Genomic DNA, 18,083 nt, shown 5'->3' on the forward strand with positions numbered 1-18,083 from the left:
GGGGGTTAGACAGCTTTCTGTGTTAGATGATTAGGGTGGATGGGTGTGGAACTGAATTTAGATCTGTGACAAAGGTGCATTAGTGGTCAGTAAATTAGTAGATTGTGTCCGTGTTTAATTCTACATTTAAAAATAAATATGCTTGTTCACGTGATAAATTCTGCACTTTTGGCACATCAGAACTGTGTTGTAGAGGCTTGAAAACAAGTTATGTGTTTGGATTTAGTTCTTTAGCGGGAGCATATAACATTATTGTTTGTGAGTTGCTTCTCTCTTTACCAAGGTCTAGTGGGTTTTATTTGAGGGTGAATGAGAGCAGGGGCAGAGAGAGAGAGATTTTGAATTGTAGTCTCTTTTGGAAACCTTAGATCATGTACCCCCACTTACAAGTGGTTGAGTACTCTTCCAGCTTTCCCTCTTTTTTCCCCTTCTCCCTAAAGCTCACAGTGGCATGGAATACGATGGGGGACTGGTCATGTTCTACGTCAAGTGAGGTTGGAACAGCATTTTTATATTTGTAATACTTTACTGGGAAAGAAGCCTCTGGGAGACAGAAATGTAGGGTGTCTGTAAATGTATACTTGTTTGCAAGGCTGATGTAAATCATCTTCACGCACAAAAGTAACGTGAGGTAAGCATTACGATTTGAGTGGAATGGAACTCATGAGCTGCAGTCAGTGCACCTGCTCACTGCAAGCATGCTGTGACGTCTTTACCCTGAATTGTCATCTGAAGACACATATCTCTCAACTCTACATTTCCTCTGCATGGTATTAATGAACACTGGCTATTAAATTAGATCTTCCTTGGAGGCTTCAGAGAAGTATTGATCTCAGCCTTGCTTGGCTTAGGATTCCTGCCTTAAGTGGTATGACCCTAGGCAGTATGTTCAGTGGAAGTAGACAGCTGGAAACCTGGGTTGACTTTGCAAAGTGGTCATACATGACCTTACAAAGGAATCAAACTGTGACTCTAATCATACCTGTCATTGATGCTCAGGAAGATGTATTAGATGAAAGTGGGGGTGGCTCTAATCACTAATAAACAGAGTGTGATCACCTTGACTCATTCTGCTTAGAATCAGGACACGTTCACTGAGTTATGGTGCTGTAGATGTTCTGGCATTTACCTGGATTTTAATTTTTTGATGTTGCCTCAGACCTCGATGAGTTTATAATCTAATCGTAAGAATGAATGTGGAAGAAATGAAAAAAAACAGGTTGTTTTTGGTTTGGGGCATCAGAGAAGAACTGGCAAATTTATAAAACAGCTCTATTTACACTTCCCTAGTCTAGGATGATTTACTTTTAAATCAGTTGTTCTTTCATTAAAGCTATTACTACTCATATGGGAGAGAGGATGTGTTTGAATTTCCCATTTCACAGATACCTTCTGTCTTCCTTCATTGATACAAGGTGGAGTAATCAGACTATTGGATATTACTTAAGCTTGTTAGCCCAGGCATAGAGAATGACCAAGACTGAATTTTTAACTGTTCTTCCCTATAGTGGGTTTATGAACCTACATACCTTTTCATCCCTCTCCATACACATTCTGTTCTAACTTTATTCTGCACCACATGTGTTTAGGGCAGATCATACACCAAAACTGAACTTGTCTTTGGTGTTTCCATTTCTGTAACTGACCAGGCCATTGGCCCATTCTACAGACTTTTGTTTTTCTAATACACTGTTGGTGATTCTACGGGCTCTAGCCTGTAGATGGGGAGTTTTCATCCTCCTTATTACCTGATTTAACCACCTTCTCATTATGAGATGAACTGGGCCTATGATGGTCTTTTTTGGTCACATGCTCTCTTGAGGAAATTGGGTACGTTATTCAACCCACTGCACATGGGGTGACAGTAGATTTTGTGCTCTTTGTAGATGGTGGGCATCACTGATGTTCAGCTGTTGGGTTCTGCTATTTGCGGTCCTTGTCAGTATTGTGAAGATGTAACTGAAAATTATCCTGGCCACTTTGCATTTTTGGTCCCATTCACCATTCAAGTTGTTAACCAGAAATAAACATATTCTAGCACTTCCTTGAAGTTTAGATTACATAACTGGGTATACAAGAGGTAATTACAAGTAGTAATAAGAAAGAGTTGCTGAGTTTGTTGGGAGTCTGGATATGCCTAAATGATTCCCAGATGTTGAACATAATAAACCAACTGGGCTTTCCTCTTGGAGCCACTTCCCTCCTCTCCTTTCTCCCAGTGTGGTCCTTATGACTCATAGGCTGGTTGTGCTAAGAAATCAGTCAACAAGCATTTATTAAGTACCTACGAGGTGCCATGTACCGAAAACAAGAAAACAAAAATGAAAGGCCCCCCACCTCTTCCTGCCTTCAGTGAGCTTATATCTAGCTGAGTCATGGTTTTATAGCGTACCTGATGAGCAAACAGAAGGCTTCTGTGCCAGGCAAGCCAACTTTGCCTCGATTTTCATTGGTAAAATAGGGATAACAGTTGACATACTTAAAAGATTATGAGAATAAGATGTGTAAAAATTCCATATATAAGAGTGCTTATGTGTCTTATGTGGGTCCATAAATGTCTGGATGCCCTGGCATCTCTCTGTGTTAAACCTATAGACTTCCTGCTCAGTCTTCTCTAATAGTACACACCTGGTCCTTAACAGGTTAGGATTTCTGTAGGTTGGATTATTCCTTACTGTTTTACAAAGGGAAAAGGAGGATAGATTGGATTACAGAAAGAAGGTAATTTGGGGCTTGACCTTTTTAAGTGGAAAATATTGGTCAATATCCTGAATAGGTTTGAATATTGAATAGGAAAGGGGGAACAAAAGAGAAAATTAGAGGTATAAAGGTGTTGAGATGTACTATCTTCATGTTTCTTTTACGTGTCTGTGGTTGTAGCAGTTAAACCCAAACCATGAACTCTACTGTGCACCTTGCCCAATTAGTTGAATAATTCCTAGACACATCTGACCTCCACCCAGGCTACTGATTAATTTCCAAGCCAAATCCCTTAGGGGAGAAACCCAGGTAGGTTTTAGAACCCTATGGGAGTTAAGGCTTGAAAATGTTTCAGAAGCACTCGTTGCCCCATATGTATGGCAGACATCTCAGACACTCATCTCAGGCGTGGAGTATCAGTTGCTGTGGCAACTGCTACCTAAAGAACAGATCAGAGGGATGCCAAACACAGATGGGTTTCTATAGAAACTTAGATATGTAAATGATCGGCGATAGCTCTTATTCAGGTTTTGATCAAAACATTTTCATAGGTTGAGTTTAAATTCTCCCTTGGTACTCTAAAATTTGCAGTTGGTTTTCTTGGAACAGAATCTAGGACTGTTTCACCGCAGCAGTTCAGGTGCCTTTGGCATAAAAGAAATATCGATGTCTCTTTTAAAATAGCTTCACCTACCATTTTATGTTACTGCATCATCCCGTGTCTGAGCTGCAGATTCTCTAAACCTTTGGAAAAACTGCCTTGAGAAATGGCCCATATAAGTAGCATTCCCTTGCACAAATTGACTTGCAGAGATGTGTTTGATATACCTAGTACTGAGTCAAGGGTCTAGCAGAGGGCATAGTAGGTACAAGCTGAGTTGACAAGCTTTTATTAATCGCCTTCTAAATGCCAGGCGCCATTAAATGCTAGGGATACATAGGTAAAAACCTTCCTTCAAGGACCTCAGTCTGATGGAAGTGACAACAGACAAATAGCCACGTACAAGCAATATACGCAGGATAAATTGGAGATAACTCCAAAAGAAGGCAGCAGCTTTAGGTGTTGATAAGGAACGACTCCTTGCAGAGTTCCAGGCGAGTACCTCAGGTTTGAGATGGGAATGGAATGAGACATTCTTGTGCCATCGAACAGTTTACAAAAGGATGTTAATTTAGCCTCAACAGGAGAAAGATATTCACTGAGGATATAAACTTGATTCAGCCGAGCACAGCTTTCTTGTGCCTGTGTTGATGCTGCTGGGCCCTACTGTCCAGGTTGGTTTTTTGCTTTTAAGTGACCAGGAAACTGCATCAGTGGCACAAGCCCTAGTCCCCTGAACCAATTAAATCTCAAAAGACAATTTCAGTACCATTTAAGGAAAAACATCTTTCCTGCAAAAAGCAAGGACTTAGAATATTGCTTTTACCATAGAAGGAAAATGTTAGAGTGGGGTGAATAGACACTGAGAATTTTATGTGGGCAAGTGGCATTTTCAGTCTTTTGGACAGAATCGTAACTTGCATTTGTTTACTGCTTTAAGGTTTGTCAAACACTTTACATGTGCCCTCTTGAGTGATCATCACAACAAACCTGGGAGGAAACTGAATGAGAAAGGTTGTGACTTGGCCAGGGTCACACCACTAGTCCAACTCTGCACCTCTTAGCCGCCTTAAAGAAAGGTATACTTGTGAAAGAACTCTTAATCTGCAGAAAAGTCAAAATGGATAATATTCATTCCGTAGAAAGCTTTTTCTCACATTCTTTTGTCACTAGCCTCCAACCTTTTCTTACTTCAGGCCTGGAATGGTCTGAATAGGATCATAGATATAGGACAGGAAGGGACCATAAAGGTCATCTAGGTTAGTACCCTCATTTTACAGATGATGGGCACAGGGAAGAAGTCACTCTGTTATTTCCACACAGATAATACCAGAGATGAGAGTTGAACTCGGCTGCTGTGACTCTAGTGCAGCCCTCTCCACTGTACCAGTGTTGCCCTGTAGTCACAAGTTATTACCAGTTGCTATGACCTGCTTTCCATACCTGCAGTCTCCCTCTTGCTTTCCCCTTCCACATTCCGCTTTCTGCACTGCTGTATATAAAGCTGGCTGTAACCTCAGTAATTTCTCTAGTCTCATTTCTTACCAACTCTACGTGAGTCTCCTGTTTCAATCAGACATGGATTGAATAGGCTTGTCCTAGCTCTGCCTCCAAACTTAGACTTTTGGTGCCTTTTCTTCCATTCTCAACTACCCTTTCCATCTCAAGCCCCACCTTCTCAATGAGCCTTTCCTAATTAGGTCAGCCCACATCAGTTGCCCTTGGACACTATAATATTTATTTCTATTATAGTAGTGACCAGATGCCACAAAGTATAGGTTGTGAAGAGTCAGGAAGGCCCAGATTCAAATTCTGCCTTGGATGCTAGCTGGGCAAGTCAACCTTTCAGTCTAACCTCTTTATACAGTGAGGATAATACTAGTACCTTACAAGCTTGCTAAGATCAAATTAGATAACGTAACTGCTAGCTATTGTAAGCTATAGGAACCACTTCTCTTTCTCTTTTCTACAGCATTTACATATAATAAGCATTACACACAATAAGTTTGAAGATTCCCTCCCCACAAGCTAGTTTTTCTCCTTCAATGGGAAAGTGCTAGCAAAGTGATCCTCCTGAATATAGGGAGGAAAATGCTCTCCTTGCACCTGCCCTCCCAAATTTTCCAAGATGGGCTAAGAGCCAAACCAAGCTCATTCAGCCAAGCAAACCCTTCCTTTGTATGACTCTGGGTTTGGAGGCAGGGCCACGGTGAGAAGAGCACAGAACTTGGGATCAAAAGATATGAGTCCGTTTCCTAACTGATGCTTAGTAGCAGTGTGAACATAGGTCAGATCACTTCCCTGGATCTCACTTTATTTCATCTCTAAAATGAAGAACCTGGACCAAATAGTCTCTGGAGGCCTCTTCCAGCATGAATATCCTACGATGCTGAGTCAGAAGACCTGGGTCCTTGCTCTACCATACACCAGCAATATAGCCTTATGGAACTCATTCATCTCTGTGGACCTGTTTTCTCATCTGTAAAATGAGCAGGTTCCACTTCATTCAATGAAATATGTATTAGGCATAGTGATGGTAGATGCAGTGACTCACTTCCTAAGCTAACTTTCCCAGTCTTTGCCTTTCAACACACCCCAAGAAAGAGGTATTTTCACTCAGTTCCCAAGGTCTCAACTAACTCATCTCATAAACTAACCCCTGTTAGTAGCAGAGAAGAGAAGGGTAACATACGTATAATTTTAACAGCCTATTGGAGGTTACTTTCTCTAGAGCATTTCTGCTTAAATTGTGGGTCGTGACACCAAGTGGGGTTGGAGAAAAATTTGGCAACACTAAAAAGATTTCTGAATGCGCAGTGACCAAAAATTAATTAAAAATCAAAAACGTAATGAATCCAAGGTGTTTCCAGTAGCACTTGCTCATGTTACACTATGCAACTTCACTGCAGCCTGGTTCTGAACACAAAGCCTGCGCCCTGGGCACTGTGCGTGCCCTCAGGCCACACAGTGCCAATGAAAGTTGCCTAAACACAAAAAGGGCTGGCAAGAGGAAAAAGTTTATAAGAAAACTTTGCTCTAGAGGAAGAATGCGAAAAATAAAGGGTGTAAACTAGGTAGATGTGGATTCAAAGTGTGGTCCCTTTCCCCATCCAGCTATGGAACATTCAGCCTTTAACGGGAAAAGAGATGTCACAAAGGTCCACCATACTCTGTTGAGGGGTATTTATGGAAAACAGGGAGGGGGTGCTGTTACCAGGCAGCCAGTCCCAAGTCCCACCCATATTACTTTTATGACAGAGGTGGGCAGGCTTTATGTGCTAAGCATTTCAGGGGTTCCCTTCTACTTCCTGTGGCATAAGTTGGTGTATCTCCTCCCCTTTAATTGCTTCTCTGAGTCAGTCCAAAACTCCAGGGACCAAGTTCTCATCAGTGTGTGAGACCCCACTCCTTTCTTTCCTGCCCTCCACCCCAAGAGTGGGACCCAGAACAATTGCCCCAATCTGCCAAACCCTCAAGATGACTCTGTTGGGTCAAGCCTCTTCTTCCAGACCTCCGTAGCCCCTTCTAGGCCACCTCTGTACCAGCATTTGGAAGAGAGAAGTTTGGATTCATGGACCTTTGGAGGTCAATGGAGGGAATGATGTAAGACACCAATACATCTGGGGCCTGGCTGAGGAGACCAGATTAGTAGGCCCTGGAAGGAGGAGAGATCACAGGAGAAAGCAATCGCAGCAGGAACCCTAAGTGCCTGCAAAAAAAAAAAAAAAGTGCCAAAAGCAGTGCCCTTGGGAAGTCCTCAAGGATCTGTGAAAAGGTAGGTGCTGCGCTCGTTCCTCCATGGGGTAACAGTGACGCAGAACTCAGCAAGTACTAACACTGAGTACTGATAAATGAAGCTTAGGCCAGTCAGACCCCTGTAAGTGGCCAGTGTAGACATTTGTCTTTCTTTGGATGCTACTCAAGCACCCGATAATTGTGCCCCCAAGCAGCCCCTTCCCCCATTCCTCTTCATACTTTGACCGACTGGTTCTTCTCCTTCTTTGTAACCTTTACCTCTCAAATTACACTGATGAAAAGGTCTGTAACAACAAGTTTGGATGGAGCATCACATGTGAGAGCTAGGAGGGGTTTTAGAAGTCCATCAACAAATATCAAGTGTCTGACATGTGCCAGGGACTGTGCTGGGTATGTCCTGGGCATGCAAATAAATACGAAGTATGAAGTAAACTTACATTCTAATGGAAGAGACAAAAAGAATGTATAAAAATAGAGCACACATAGAATGTGATTAAGTGCAAATATGAATATTAAATATGCATTTGTTGATGAATACATGCAAATTTACATATGTTAATGCAGGCATAGTATAGGTACATATGTATGCACGTGTGTTAATAATATGCAGTGTTATGTATACACACAATATGAACATATGTAAATCAGTAAACATTTATTAAGCACCTACTATGTGCCAGGAATTATGCGAAGTACTGGGAATATAAAAGGAGGCAAAAAACAATCTACCCTCAAGAAACTTATAGTCCAGTGGGGATGATACAATGATATATGAGAAAAATAAAAAATAATAGAGGGAAGGCACTAGAATTAAGAGGGGTTGGGGATGGCTTCCTGCAGAAGATGAGATTTTAATTGGAGCGTAAAGGAAGCCAGGGCAGTCGATATATGTGAGTATATGTGTATACACATACACAAGCTAGTTCAGGAGGTAACTAGTATCAGTAACCCCCCTCAGTGTTCTAGAAGAGGAAACAGAAGAGGAAGCTCCTGTTAACTGGTTCCATTGGCTCTAGAATACAGACATCCTGATTCTCTGGCTCAGTGCCCATGCTGTGGCATCACATCAGTTATGATGGGCTACCCCTTCCGAAATAACATACTTAAATTTTCACAAAGAATTAGTCAGCCTCTAATGTGGAAGGGACCAGAGAAGCCTTCTAGTGCACCCCACACAGGATAAAGGACCCCCCCTGAAACATGCCCAAAGTGCTTTCAAGCCTTTACTTCCTCCTGAGGCAGTGCACTACACTTTGGCATCGCTTGAATCGTTAGGAAATTGGTTATTTGTTTTTTTTTTTTTAATATATCACGGCTAAATTCTGTCTGTCTGTAAACTTCTACCCATTGCTCTTCTGGTACTAAGCCAGACAAATTGGCCCAGTCCATCAAATACTTAAAGATAGCTATTATGTCCTCCCCCTTCCCCCCCAGCCGCCCCCCCCCCCCACTTAAGGTCAAGGTCTTTTTTTCCTCCCAGGATAAACCTGTTCCTTCAACTGATCTTTGTATTGTATGATCTTAGATCCTTATTCTGATTGCCTGCTAGATGCTTTCAAGTTTATCAGTATCTTTTCCAAAATGTGGTGCTCAGAGCCAAGCACAATACTGCTGATGTCTGGCTAGTGCAGAGAGATATATGGAACCATATCTCTTCCCTAGCTTTGAATACTGGCTTCTCAATGCACTTTAAAATCAGTTGCCTTTTTGAGTGCTATATCATTGCATTGTTAACTTACAGAACCTGAAGTCCACTAAGATCCTAAGATCCTCATCGGATGAACTACTGTCCACACTCACACTTTTTCCATCTTGTGCTTGTGAAACTGGTTTTTTGAATTCTAGTATAAGATTTTATGTTTAATCCATATTACATTTTGTTTTTTTAGTTTCCATTCATTGTTTCTGCCTTTGAATCCTAAATCTGTCATCCAATGTAGTAGCCTCTTCCACTTTTATATACCTTCTGTAAAGTTAATAAACATATCCTATATGCTTTTATCTAGGTTACTGATAAAAAAAAACAACAACCCACTGTTAATTCAAAGCCAAGAGCAGATTCCTGAAGCTTTTCACTAGAGATCCCCCCTTGGAAATCATTAATAAAAAATAAATGATCTATCATGAACAGTTTTTGATTACTGACTTTTTACATGGGAAGAGGAAGGATGAGAAGGAACCAGAAGGTGTTAATTTATGGATCTTATCATGACTGCTAGGTGGCCTAGGGAATGGAGCACTGGGTCTAGAGTTAGGAAGACTGGAATTCAAATCTAGCCTCAGACACTTACTATGCTTGACCTTGGGCAAGTCACTTAACCTCTGTTTGCCTCAGTTTCCTCATCTGTAAAAACAGAAAACATAGTAGCACTTAGTCCTCAGGGTTGTTGTGAGATAAAAATTGTAAGGGCCTTAGCATAAGCTGGCTCTTCGAAGGTGCTATACAAATGTTACCTATTATCATTATGGGTATTAAATACCACCCTCTTCTAGTAGCACATAGGATTGAGAATTAACTGAAAATTGCATTCAAGAACTAAGAATATATATGTGTCCGTGTGTGTGTATATATTTGATTCCTTATCTTTCCAATTTAAAAATCACTTTTTTCATTACAGTTGCAATCAAGGATTCTTGACTTTATCAGAATCAAAGTCAGGATAGTAATATGGAACGCTGAAGTTACGAAACAGGTGAATTAAAGTGATTTTTTGCATTAGTTATGGATTCTTCATACATACATACATGTACATACTTTCCAAGGGTGTTTGGGACAAGATCTCTAGAAATCATTACAAACTGAAGATCTCTAACAGAAATCAGCTTGGGTTTATGCACAGCAGAGAAAGCAGGGATGCTGTCAGTGGTATGACTTCATTCACGGACAGTGGGGAAGTAAATGTCCTCTGCCGCAACCAAAGCCTTTCCCAATTCTGTTCCTTAAAGCCTGAAACCCCTCTTTTAGAACATCTAGCCTTTCTTTTGACAATGAGAGATCAGGCTTAAAATGCATAAACCCTAGGTGAGATAATCACAAATTAAGATGCTTGGAATTGTTTGAGTGTGCGTTTGTGTGTATGTGAGTGATAAGGGCACTAGTAGTCTTAAACCAGGAACACAGAAAAAGGAGCGGGTACCATCAAACACACAGAAAGAGAATGAGAAAACAGCCACTGTTACATTTTTTTCAGGGTTCAGAAGAGACTTTGCCCTTAGTGGTCTCTTGGATTGGAAGCAGCTGCCACTAGGATAATCTGTGATATTCAGGTAATATTTCAGATAAGTCTTGTTGGTACTTCCCCACATCTGACTACATGACTCTTTCTCTTTTCTGGCTCTGCTACTTTTTCTCCTCCCTTCCCTTTCTCTCCTTCCTCCTCCTTGACCTCCCTGTGGTCCTAACTTCTGTCATCTAGGATCACCTGTTCTCCAGGCTAACAATATTGCTCATCCTTAAAGCACTCAGTGTTAAGAAATGTCCTCCTCCTATAGCCACGTCTGAGTAAAGAGGATGGTCGAAGAAGGGATAAGATTGCTGTCAGGGCTGAATGGGGTGAGAATAAAAGATAGCAGTCAGGAAGGCAGAGGGAGCCACTGTGGAATTTTAGTCCGGGATAAGCCTTGGAGTCAGAAAAGGTTTGTAAGGATACCTTGTAGCTATGTGACCGTAACCAAGTCCTTACTTTTTTAGTCCCTCCAGGGTCTGCTATCTAAGGTTCATACATTTCAGAGGAGTTGCTAACCTTCCTTGGTCGAAGGAATTCCTATTGTTCAGCTGTTTTTTCAGTTATGTCCGGCTCTTTGTGACCCTATTTGGGGTTTTCTTGGGAAAGATACTAGAGTGGTTTGCCATTTCCTTCCCCAGCTCATTTTACAGCTGAGGAAACTGAGGCAAACAGGATCAAGTGACTTGCCCAGGGTCACCCAGCTAGTAAGTGTCTGAGATCAGATTTGAACTCAGGAAGACGAGTCTTCCTGACTCCAGGCTTGGCACCCTGGTGCCACCTATCTGCCAATTGGAGATTTTTATCCTGATTAAATCGGAGATAATGGACCTTATGCTGATGCTTACCTGTGTGGCCTTGGGAAAGTTACTTACCTTCCCCTGGGCCTCACTGTGCTCATCTGGAAAATGAGGAGGTTGGACCAGCTGGCCTCTGAGGTCCCTTCCCTCCCTCTCTGGATCTATGATCTTATAAATAAAAAGTGGTTTCACAGCACCTAACTTTAACAAGTTCAACTCACCAGGCCCAGGGATATTATTGAAAGAACAGACATATGTGATTGCCAAACTTGGCAATCTTTGAAAGATCTGAGATGACAAAAGCATTACTGCTCCAGGACTAGAGAAGGGCAAATATTGTCTCAGTTTTCACAAAAGGGAAGAGCCTGGAGTCCACAAACTAAAGACTAGTGAAGTTGACTTCTGTTCCTGACTAAATTCTAGAATATCCCAGTAGATTTATGAGCACTTAAGAATGCAGTCTTCCCTGAAAGTCTTCAGTGTGGCTTCATCCAAAGAAGATCATACTTAAAATAAATTCATTTCCTTTTTAGTGGGTTAACTAGATCGATAGATAAGGGAAATATTGTTAATATAGTATAGGTATGGTTATGCTGAATTTAAGACTTCAGCAAAGCAGTTGACAGTTTCTTGTGTGATGCTTGGGATAAGATGGAGAGAAATGAGCTAGATGTGTACAGTTAAGTGATTTTGCACCTGGTTGAATGTCTAGAGCAGTCATTAATAGATCGCTGTCAACCTAGAGACAGATTTCTAATGAAATGGCCCCCAGCAAACTTGTTTGATGCTCTCAGTGAATCAAGGAAGGCAGAGAAAACATGCTTATCATACCTATGAATGACACAAAATTGGGAGAGGGAGAATGCTAAGCAAATGTTGGCTGACAGAACCTAAATCCAAAAAGATCCCACCAGGCCAAATTTAGCAAGTGCTAAATATCAAGTGCTGTACATGGGTTCAAAAAAATCAACATCGCAAACATAAAATGGGAAAAATGTAGCTAGACCAAAGGCCCAGGGCAAAAATATCTAGGAGCTTTTATGGACTGAAAGTTCTACATAAGGCAATGGTGTATAATATGATAGCCAAAAAAAGTTAACTCTATCCATTGATCATTAAGCAGTTATGAAATATCTACTATGTGCCAGCCTTTTATTAAACAATAAACCTTTATTATATACCCACTATGTGCCAGGCACTGGGTTGTGCTAGCCGCTGAAGATTCAGAAACAAAAATGACAGTTTCTGTCCACTGGGGAGAGAGAGGGATTCAGAGATAGCTAAGTACAAATACAAAATTTATACAAAATGCAGTGTGGTGGAGGAAGGAGATGAGGGCATTAGTAACTGAGAGAATCAGGAAAGGTACTTGAAGGAGGGGAGCAACAGGTTCCAAAAGGAATGGGAAAGTATTCCAGAGCTGGGAAATAGCCTGTATATACAAAGGTTTGGAGGGAGGCAGGAGATGGAATCTCCTGTGCATGAAACAGCAAATTAGGCTAGTTTGGGTGAAGTATAGAGTGGATGAAGGGGGAGCCAGTAAAGATAGTCAGAAATGAATTGCCTTGTGGTTTTTATTAACTCCTTTCAGACTCTGTGACCCCATTTGGGGTTTTCTTGGCAGAGGTACTGGAATGGTTGGCCATTTCCTTCTCCAGCTCATTTTACAGATGAGGAAACTGAGGCAAACAGGGGTAAATAACTTGTCCAGGGTCACACAGCTAGTGTCTGAGGACAGATATGAACTCAGGGAGATATCTTCCTAACTCTAGGCTTGACACTCTATCCACTGCGCCACCTAACTACCTTTTGGTGGAGAGATGATTAACTAGAGGTGCAGAATGAGACATGCATTCAGGCCTGATCAGTGTGTTAATTTGTCTGACCTGATGTCTGTTGAGTTTGTTGAACATGTCTTATGGTGAGAACTGCCTGAGGGAAGTAGGGGTGTTGATTCTAGGAGAAGGGAATTCCACAGCCAGCCTCAACTATTTGGAAGGGGGTTTAGATGTGTTCTGCTTAGTTTGAGAAGACAGAATCCGGAGGTTCTGTGTAAGGAAAAGCTTCCTAAAATCAGAGCTATTCAGCACGGTAATGGACTACCTTGGGAGACAGTGGGTTCCCTTTGGTTGGAGGTCTAGTTTGGGTGCTGTAAAGGGATTCTTAGGCGCTAGGTGGTGCCATTGGGCACAGGGTGCCAGGTCTGAAGTCAGTAAGACCTAAGTTCAAATCCATCCTCAGACACTTACTAGCTGGGTGACCCTAGGCAAGTCACTTACCCCCTGTTCCTGTTTCCTCATCTGTAAAATGAGCTGGAGAAGGAAATGGCAAAGCACCGCAGTATCTTTGCCAAGAAAACCCCAAATGAAGCATTGGACACAATGGAAACGATTGAAAAACAACAGCATAGGGATTCTTGGTCAGGCATAGGTTGAAGTAGGAAACTCTTGGGGGATTTTCTTGCTCTCAGATCCTATAAGTCTGTGCCCAAAGTTGGGAATTTGGGACTGCAGGTAATAGTCACCTATAATACCTGCCATTATATTTGACTGGGAATATAAAATCAAAGAACAAAATACCCTTTCCTTCAAGGACACACTCACATAGCAATCAGCGGGACCTTGGCTGAGCCACACTCTGCGTCTTACTTACTTTAGCTATGACTAAGCAGACGCCCTGTTGGGTTTTTTCGATTCCTACAATGACATCTACTGGTGGAACATTGGTTGTGAGCAATATTCTGGAACAGAAGGTACATGCAAAAGACTCTTTGATTGTCCTTTCTAAGCCATTTGACTGATGTGGATTCTAGCTGAGAAGGTCTCTGGTAAACTCATGTCAAGGTGGTCCAACCCGAGGTAGAGCTCCCCAAACTGGGAACTCTACAAAGCCCATCCCTGCAGGAAGGCGCTGAGATAATCAATACTAAATAGTCCATCAAAGGATAAACAAGTAGAGTTCCCCAAGACTGAACCTACACAAGTCAGGGAAGTGGCAGGGAGGGCAAGGTGGTAGAGGAAGTGCTGGTATGCCTTGGCCCCGCTGGGGGTATGAAAGAGGAAGGTGGGTAATAGAGGAGAGGAAGGAGGCTAGCGATGTAGCTCCTAGCCCCAGGTGCAAGGACCCTGCTACGCCCAAGCTTTCTGTTTGATTCACAGTGGATCGATTCGTTTTGATGGTTAGGAAACATCTATTATGAAGCAAAGGTTATTATTGATTAATACATCTTGGAATGATCATCATCAAGTCTACTGCTCTTTTTTTAGTTGCTAAGATCAAAAGAATTTTTTTTTTAGAAGCAACTAGGTGTTGCAGTGGAAAGAGCTCCAGGCCCGGAGTTAGGAAGACTCATCTTTATGAGTGCAAATCCAGCCTTAGACACTCATTAACTGTGTGACCTTGTCACTTAACTCTGTTTGCCTCAGTTTTTTCATCTGTAAAATGAGCTGGAGAAGGAAATGCAAACCACTCCAGTATCTTTGCCAAGAAAATTCTGAACCAAGTCATGAAGAGTCAGACATGACCGAAAGGACTGAATAACAACAAATTGTTATTACTGTAGTTGTTTAGCATTTTCTGGGCATTGTAGGGGTTAGAAAGAGGATCATGATGATCTTTGAGGAGCTTACATGCTGTTGGGGAGTTAAAAAGAACTTACATTAAAAAACAGTTGGTGAACCACCTAAAAGAGAATTTAATTGAGTAATGAAATGGGGTTGTGAAAAAAGTCATTGTATAACTATTCTACCCGAAGGCAAACACCTGATTCCTTCAACACCATTAAGTGCCTACTAAGCACAAAGCCCCATTCTAAGTGCTGTGAGAGATAAATTGATAAATAAACTTGCCCTCCTGTCATAACATTATAGTTTGGTGGGAGAATAATACATGCTAAATATGTAGCAAACTTATAAAACAGCTGCATAAAAGCTACGATTTTCAGAACAGTATAATAAGATCAGATGTAGAAATATAAATTACCCTGCAAAGTTTGGGGGAGAAAAGATCATTTTCACCTAGGGTGGGGTCAGGAAGGCTAATTAGAGGGATGGTATGGTGGGGGAAAGGGACTTAAAACTCTGTCCAGGTGTCATTGCTCTGCTGCAGAGACCTCAGATGAGCCATTGGAGTACAGAGAAGTGAGAGCTGGTTGGTGGTAGGCTGCCATAGTTGGGAGCCATAACTGGCACTGGAACTTTATGTTGTATCTACAAGCTTTAGGAGTGCCTTCTTCACACCTTCCCCTCCTCCCTACATAACTTCGCCTGAGAACTGGGAGGAGAGGTACATAATCCTCCTGATGGCCCACCACTTTTGGAAAGGGGTTTCATCTGCTTTGATGCTCAGCCCAAATTTGCACCAGTAAAAAAATGCTCTCGATCTAGTTTATTACCAGAAACACCCGGGATCCTTGAACAATATCAATATGCTTCTTTCAAAGTCCAACTCAAGTGCTGTCTACTGCCTCCCTGAAGGCTTTATTGACTAGCCCCCTCACCCAGCGCCAGTGTGCCTACTACAGAGGCAAAGCTAGGCTAGACCCCTTCAGCCAGGATTCTGCTTTTTGCTCCACTGCATCCCCACCTTTTGTAGAACATAAGGGGGGGCAGTGTGACATAGCAGAGTGAGCACTGGACTTGGAGCCGGGAAAAGCTGGGTTTGAATCCTGCCTAAGACATTTTCCAGCCATGTGACTCTGGGGAAGTCACACCTTCTCTGGACCTCGTTCTTTATTTTCTATTCTACTATGTTATGGAAATGCTTGTTTCATTTCTTAATTACAGAATAAAATAAATTTAAAAAATTTTAAAATGAGCATGTTGGTCTTAGTAGGCTTTACGGTCAGCTCTAAATCTGCTCTAAATCTATTATGATCTTTGAGGGCAGGACCCTTTTTGGTTTGTTTTTGTATCCTCAGAAACTGTCCCATTGCCCAAGCAGAGAGAAGGCAGTAAATAAATGTGGGATTGAATAATAATCAGTCATCTAATCTAATCTAATCTAAATGATTTTTCCATTTGTTAAGAGTCAAGGGGGGATATAGTAAAAGATTCCTGGATTTGGAGTCCCAAGAAATACAGCTCTGCAACATAACGTGTGTGACCTTAGGTGAATTCTGTTCTCTCTTGGAGCCTCAGTTTCCTCATCTGTAAAACAAGTTCTTGGTGGTCTCTTTTTTGGTCCCTTCCATCTTTAGATCTCTGGTCTTCTGATTATAGCCATATCACACAACCTCACACTTGCTGTTGCCTTACCTTGTTCCCTAATCTAAACCTGTGTGTTAGATGGGTCTCCTTTCTCAAGGAGAGAACCCCATGTTTGCAGCTGAGCATCTTAGGATGTCAGAGTTGAAACAGACCTTAGAAATCATCAGGTGCAGTGCCCTCACTTCTCAGCCTCTGATTCATTTTACAGATGAGAACACTGATGTCTGAAGAATGCAAATGACTTGTCTATAGATAACTGCAGTTAATTATTGATTAGGAGCCAGCTAGGTGGCACAATCGAGAGAATCCTCACCCTGAAGTCAGGAGGACCTGAGTTAAAAATCTGGCCTCACACACTTACTAGCTCTGTGACTTTGGGCAAGTCACTTAACCTTTTTTGCCCTAATTATTATTGTTCATTAATATTTAATTTTTTTATATTTCTCTTCATTCCTGTGTTTAAATTTCAGTGGTCCAATAACTTAGGTCTTTTCATCAGGAATGCCTTCTATTTTTCTCCTTTAGGATTATACTGGGGTAGCTAGAGTGCCAGGCCTCAAGTCAAGAAGCACTCATCTTTCTGATTTCAAATCTGGCCACAGACACTTATTTTTTTGTATGATCCTGGACTTGGGACAGAAATACTCATTTCCATCACCAGAGGGAGTGTCAAGTTCCTAGGCAGCTCAAAATCAAGCTTAGACGAATTTTTCAGTGGATCTGAGGTGATGCAATCTATGGAGCCTTCTCTTTTACAGTGTAATTCAACACATTTAAGGGAGTTGGGGCTGTGGGGAGAGGGAGAGGGAGAGGAGGGAAGTATCAATCCCTTGGGATCCTGAGGTCTGGTTTCATTGTCTACTAGGATTTGCCTCTCTAGTTCTGCCCACCAGAATCATAAACTGGGCTTCTGCTAAGGGGATAAACTGGGCTTCTGCTAAGGGGATAAGTTTTGTTCTACTTTTGAATAGCACTTGTGGTTTCATTAATATCTAGGGAACTCGCTCTAGTAAGGCAGGTTGGCACCTACTCTGTGACATATAGCCTTAGAGGCTCTTAAGAGGATAAATGACTTGCCTAGGGTCATACAGCTTGTAAGTGTCTGAGACAGGATTTGAACTCAGATTTTCTGGGCAAAGCGTAACACTCTATCCACTATCCTGCCTACCTAGGACTTTATATCAGGCTCTTCGTGTTTGGCAGTCTCTGGACAATCACATACACACACCTATATGCACTTGGCTTTTATGACAACTGTTTAAAAAAATTTAAAGTGGGTTTCTCAGCATCTTGTATGGCCCAGAAGGTACTTACTGCAAGATGCTTAGCCCTTGGGACCTCTTCTCTGCAGAGACATTTTCCAAACTGAGTTCTGTGGATCCACAAGTAGACAGAAACAAGATAAAACATTTGTCAAGTCTCCTATATTCCCAGAACTGTGCTAGGTACCATGAGTCAAGTGGATAAGCATTTGTTAAATGCTCAGTCTATGCCAGGCCCTCTGCTTAATGCTGGCAATAGAAATATGTTTAGAAAGAGCAGTTCATTGTTAATTATTAATAATGACAATAAAATAGTAATATAATTACAGTACTATAATAAAATAATAATAATGTTTGTTAGCATTTATGTTTGTTAGCATTTGTTAGCACTTTGAGATTTGCAAAGCACTTTACAAATAGCTCATTTTCTTCTCACCACAACTCTGAGAGGTAGGGATTATAATTATCCTTATCCTCATGTTACTGATGAGGAAACTAAGTCCGGCGGAGGAAAAGTGATTTCCTCAGGGTCA

At 41.6% G+C, this 18,083-nt stretch overlaps 1 protein-coding gene across 1 annotated transcript in view; it reads left to right on the plus strand.

The window, feature by feature from the left end:
* Nucleotides 1–6,603: 6,603 nt before the first annotated feature.
* The window catches only part of C3H3orf22 (chromosome 3 C3orf22 homolog), a 50,323-nt gene continuing 38,843 nt past the window's right edge, over nucleotides 6,604–18,083 (plus strand). The window contains exons 1-3 of the mRNA XM_072598349.1: nucleotides 6,604–7,076; nucleotides 9,676–9,750; nucleotides 10,249–10,324. The gene's annotated coding sequence lies outside the window, so the exon portion shown is untranslated. The remainder of the gene's footprint in view (nucleotides 7,077–9,675; nucleotides 9,751–10,248; nucleotides 10,325–18,083) is intronic.

The sequence above is a fragment of the Notamacropus eugenii genome, chromosome 3, assembly GCF_028372415.1.
Source record: "Notamacropus eugenii isolate mMacEug1 chromosome 3, mMacEug1.pri_v2, whole genome shotgun sequence".
NCBI classification, from domain to species: Eukaryota; Metazoa; Chordata; class Mammalia; order Diprotodontia; family Macropodidae; genus Notamacropus; species Notamacropus eugenii.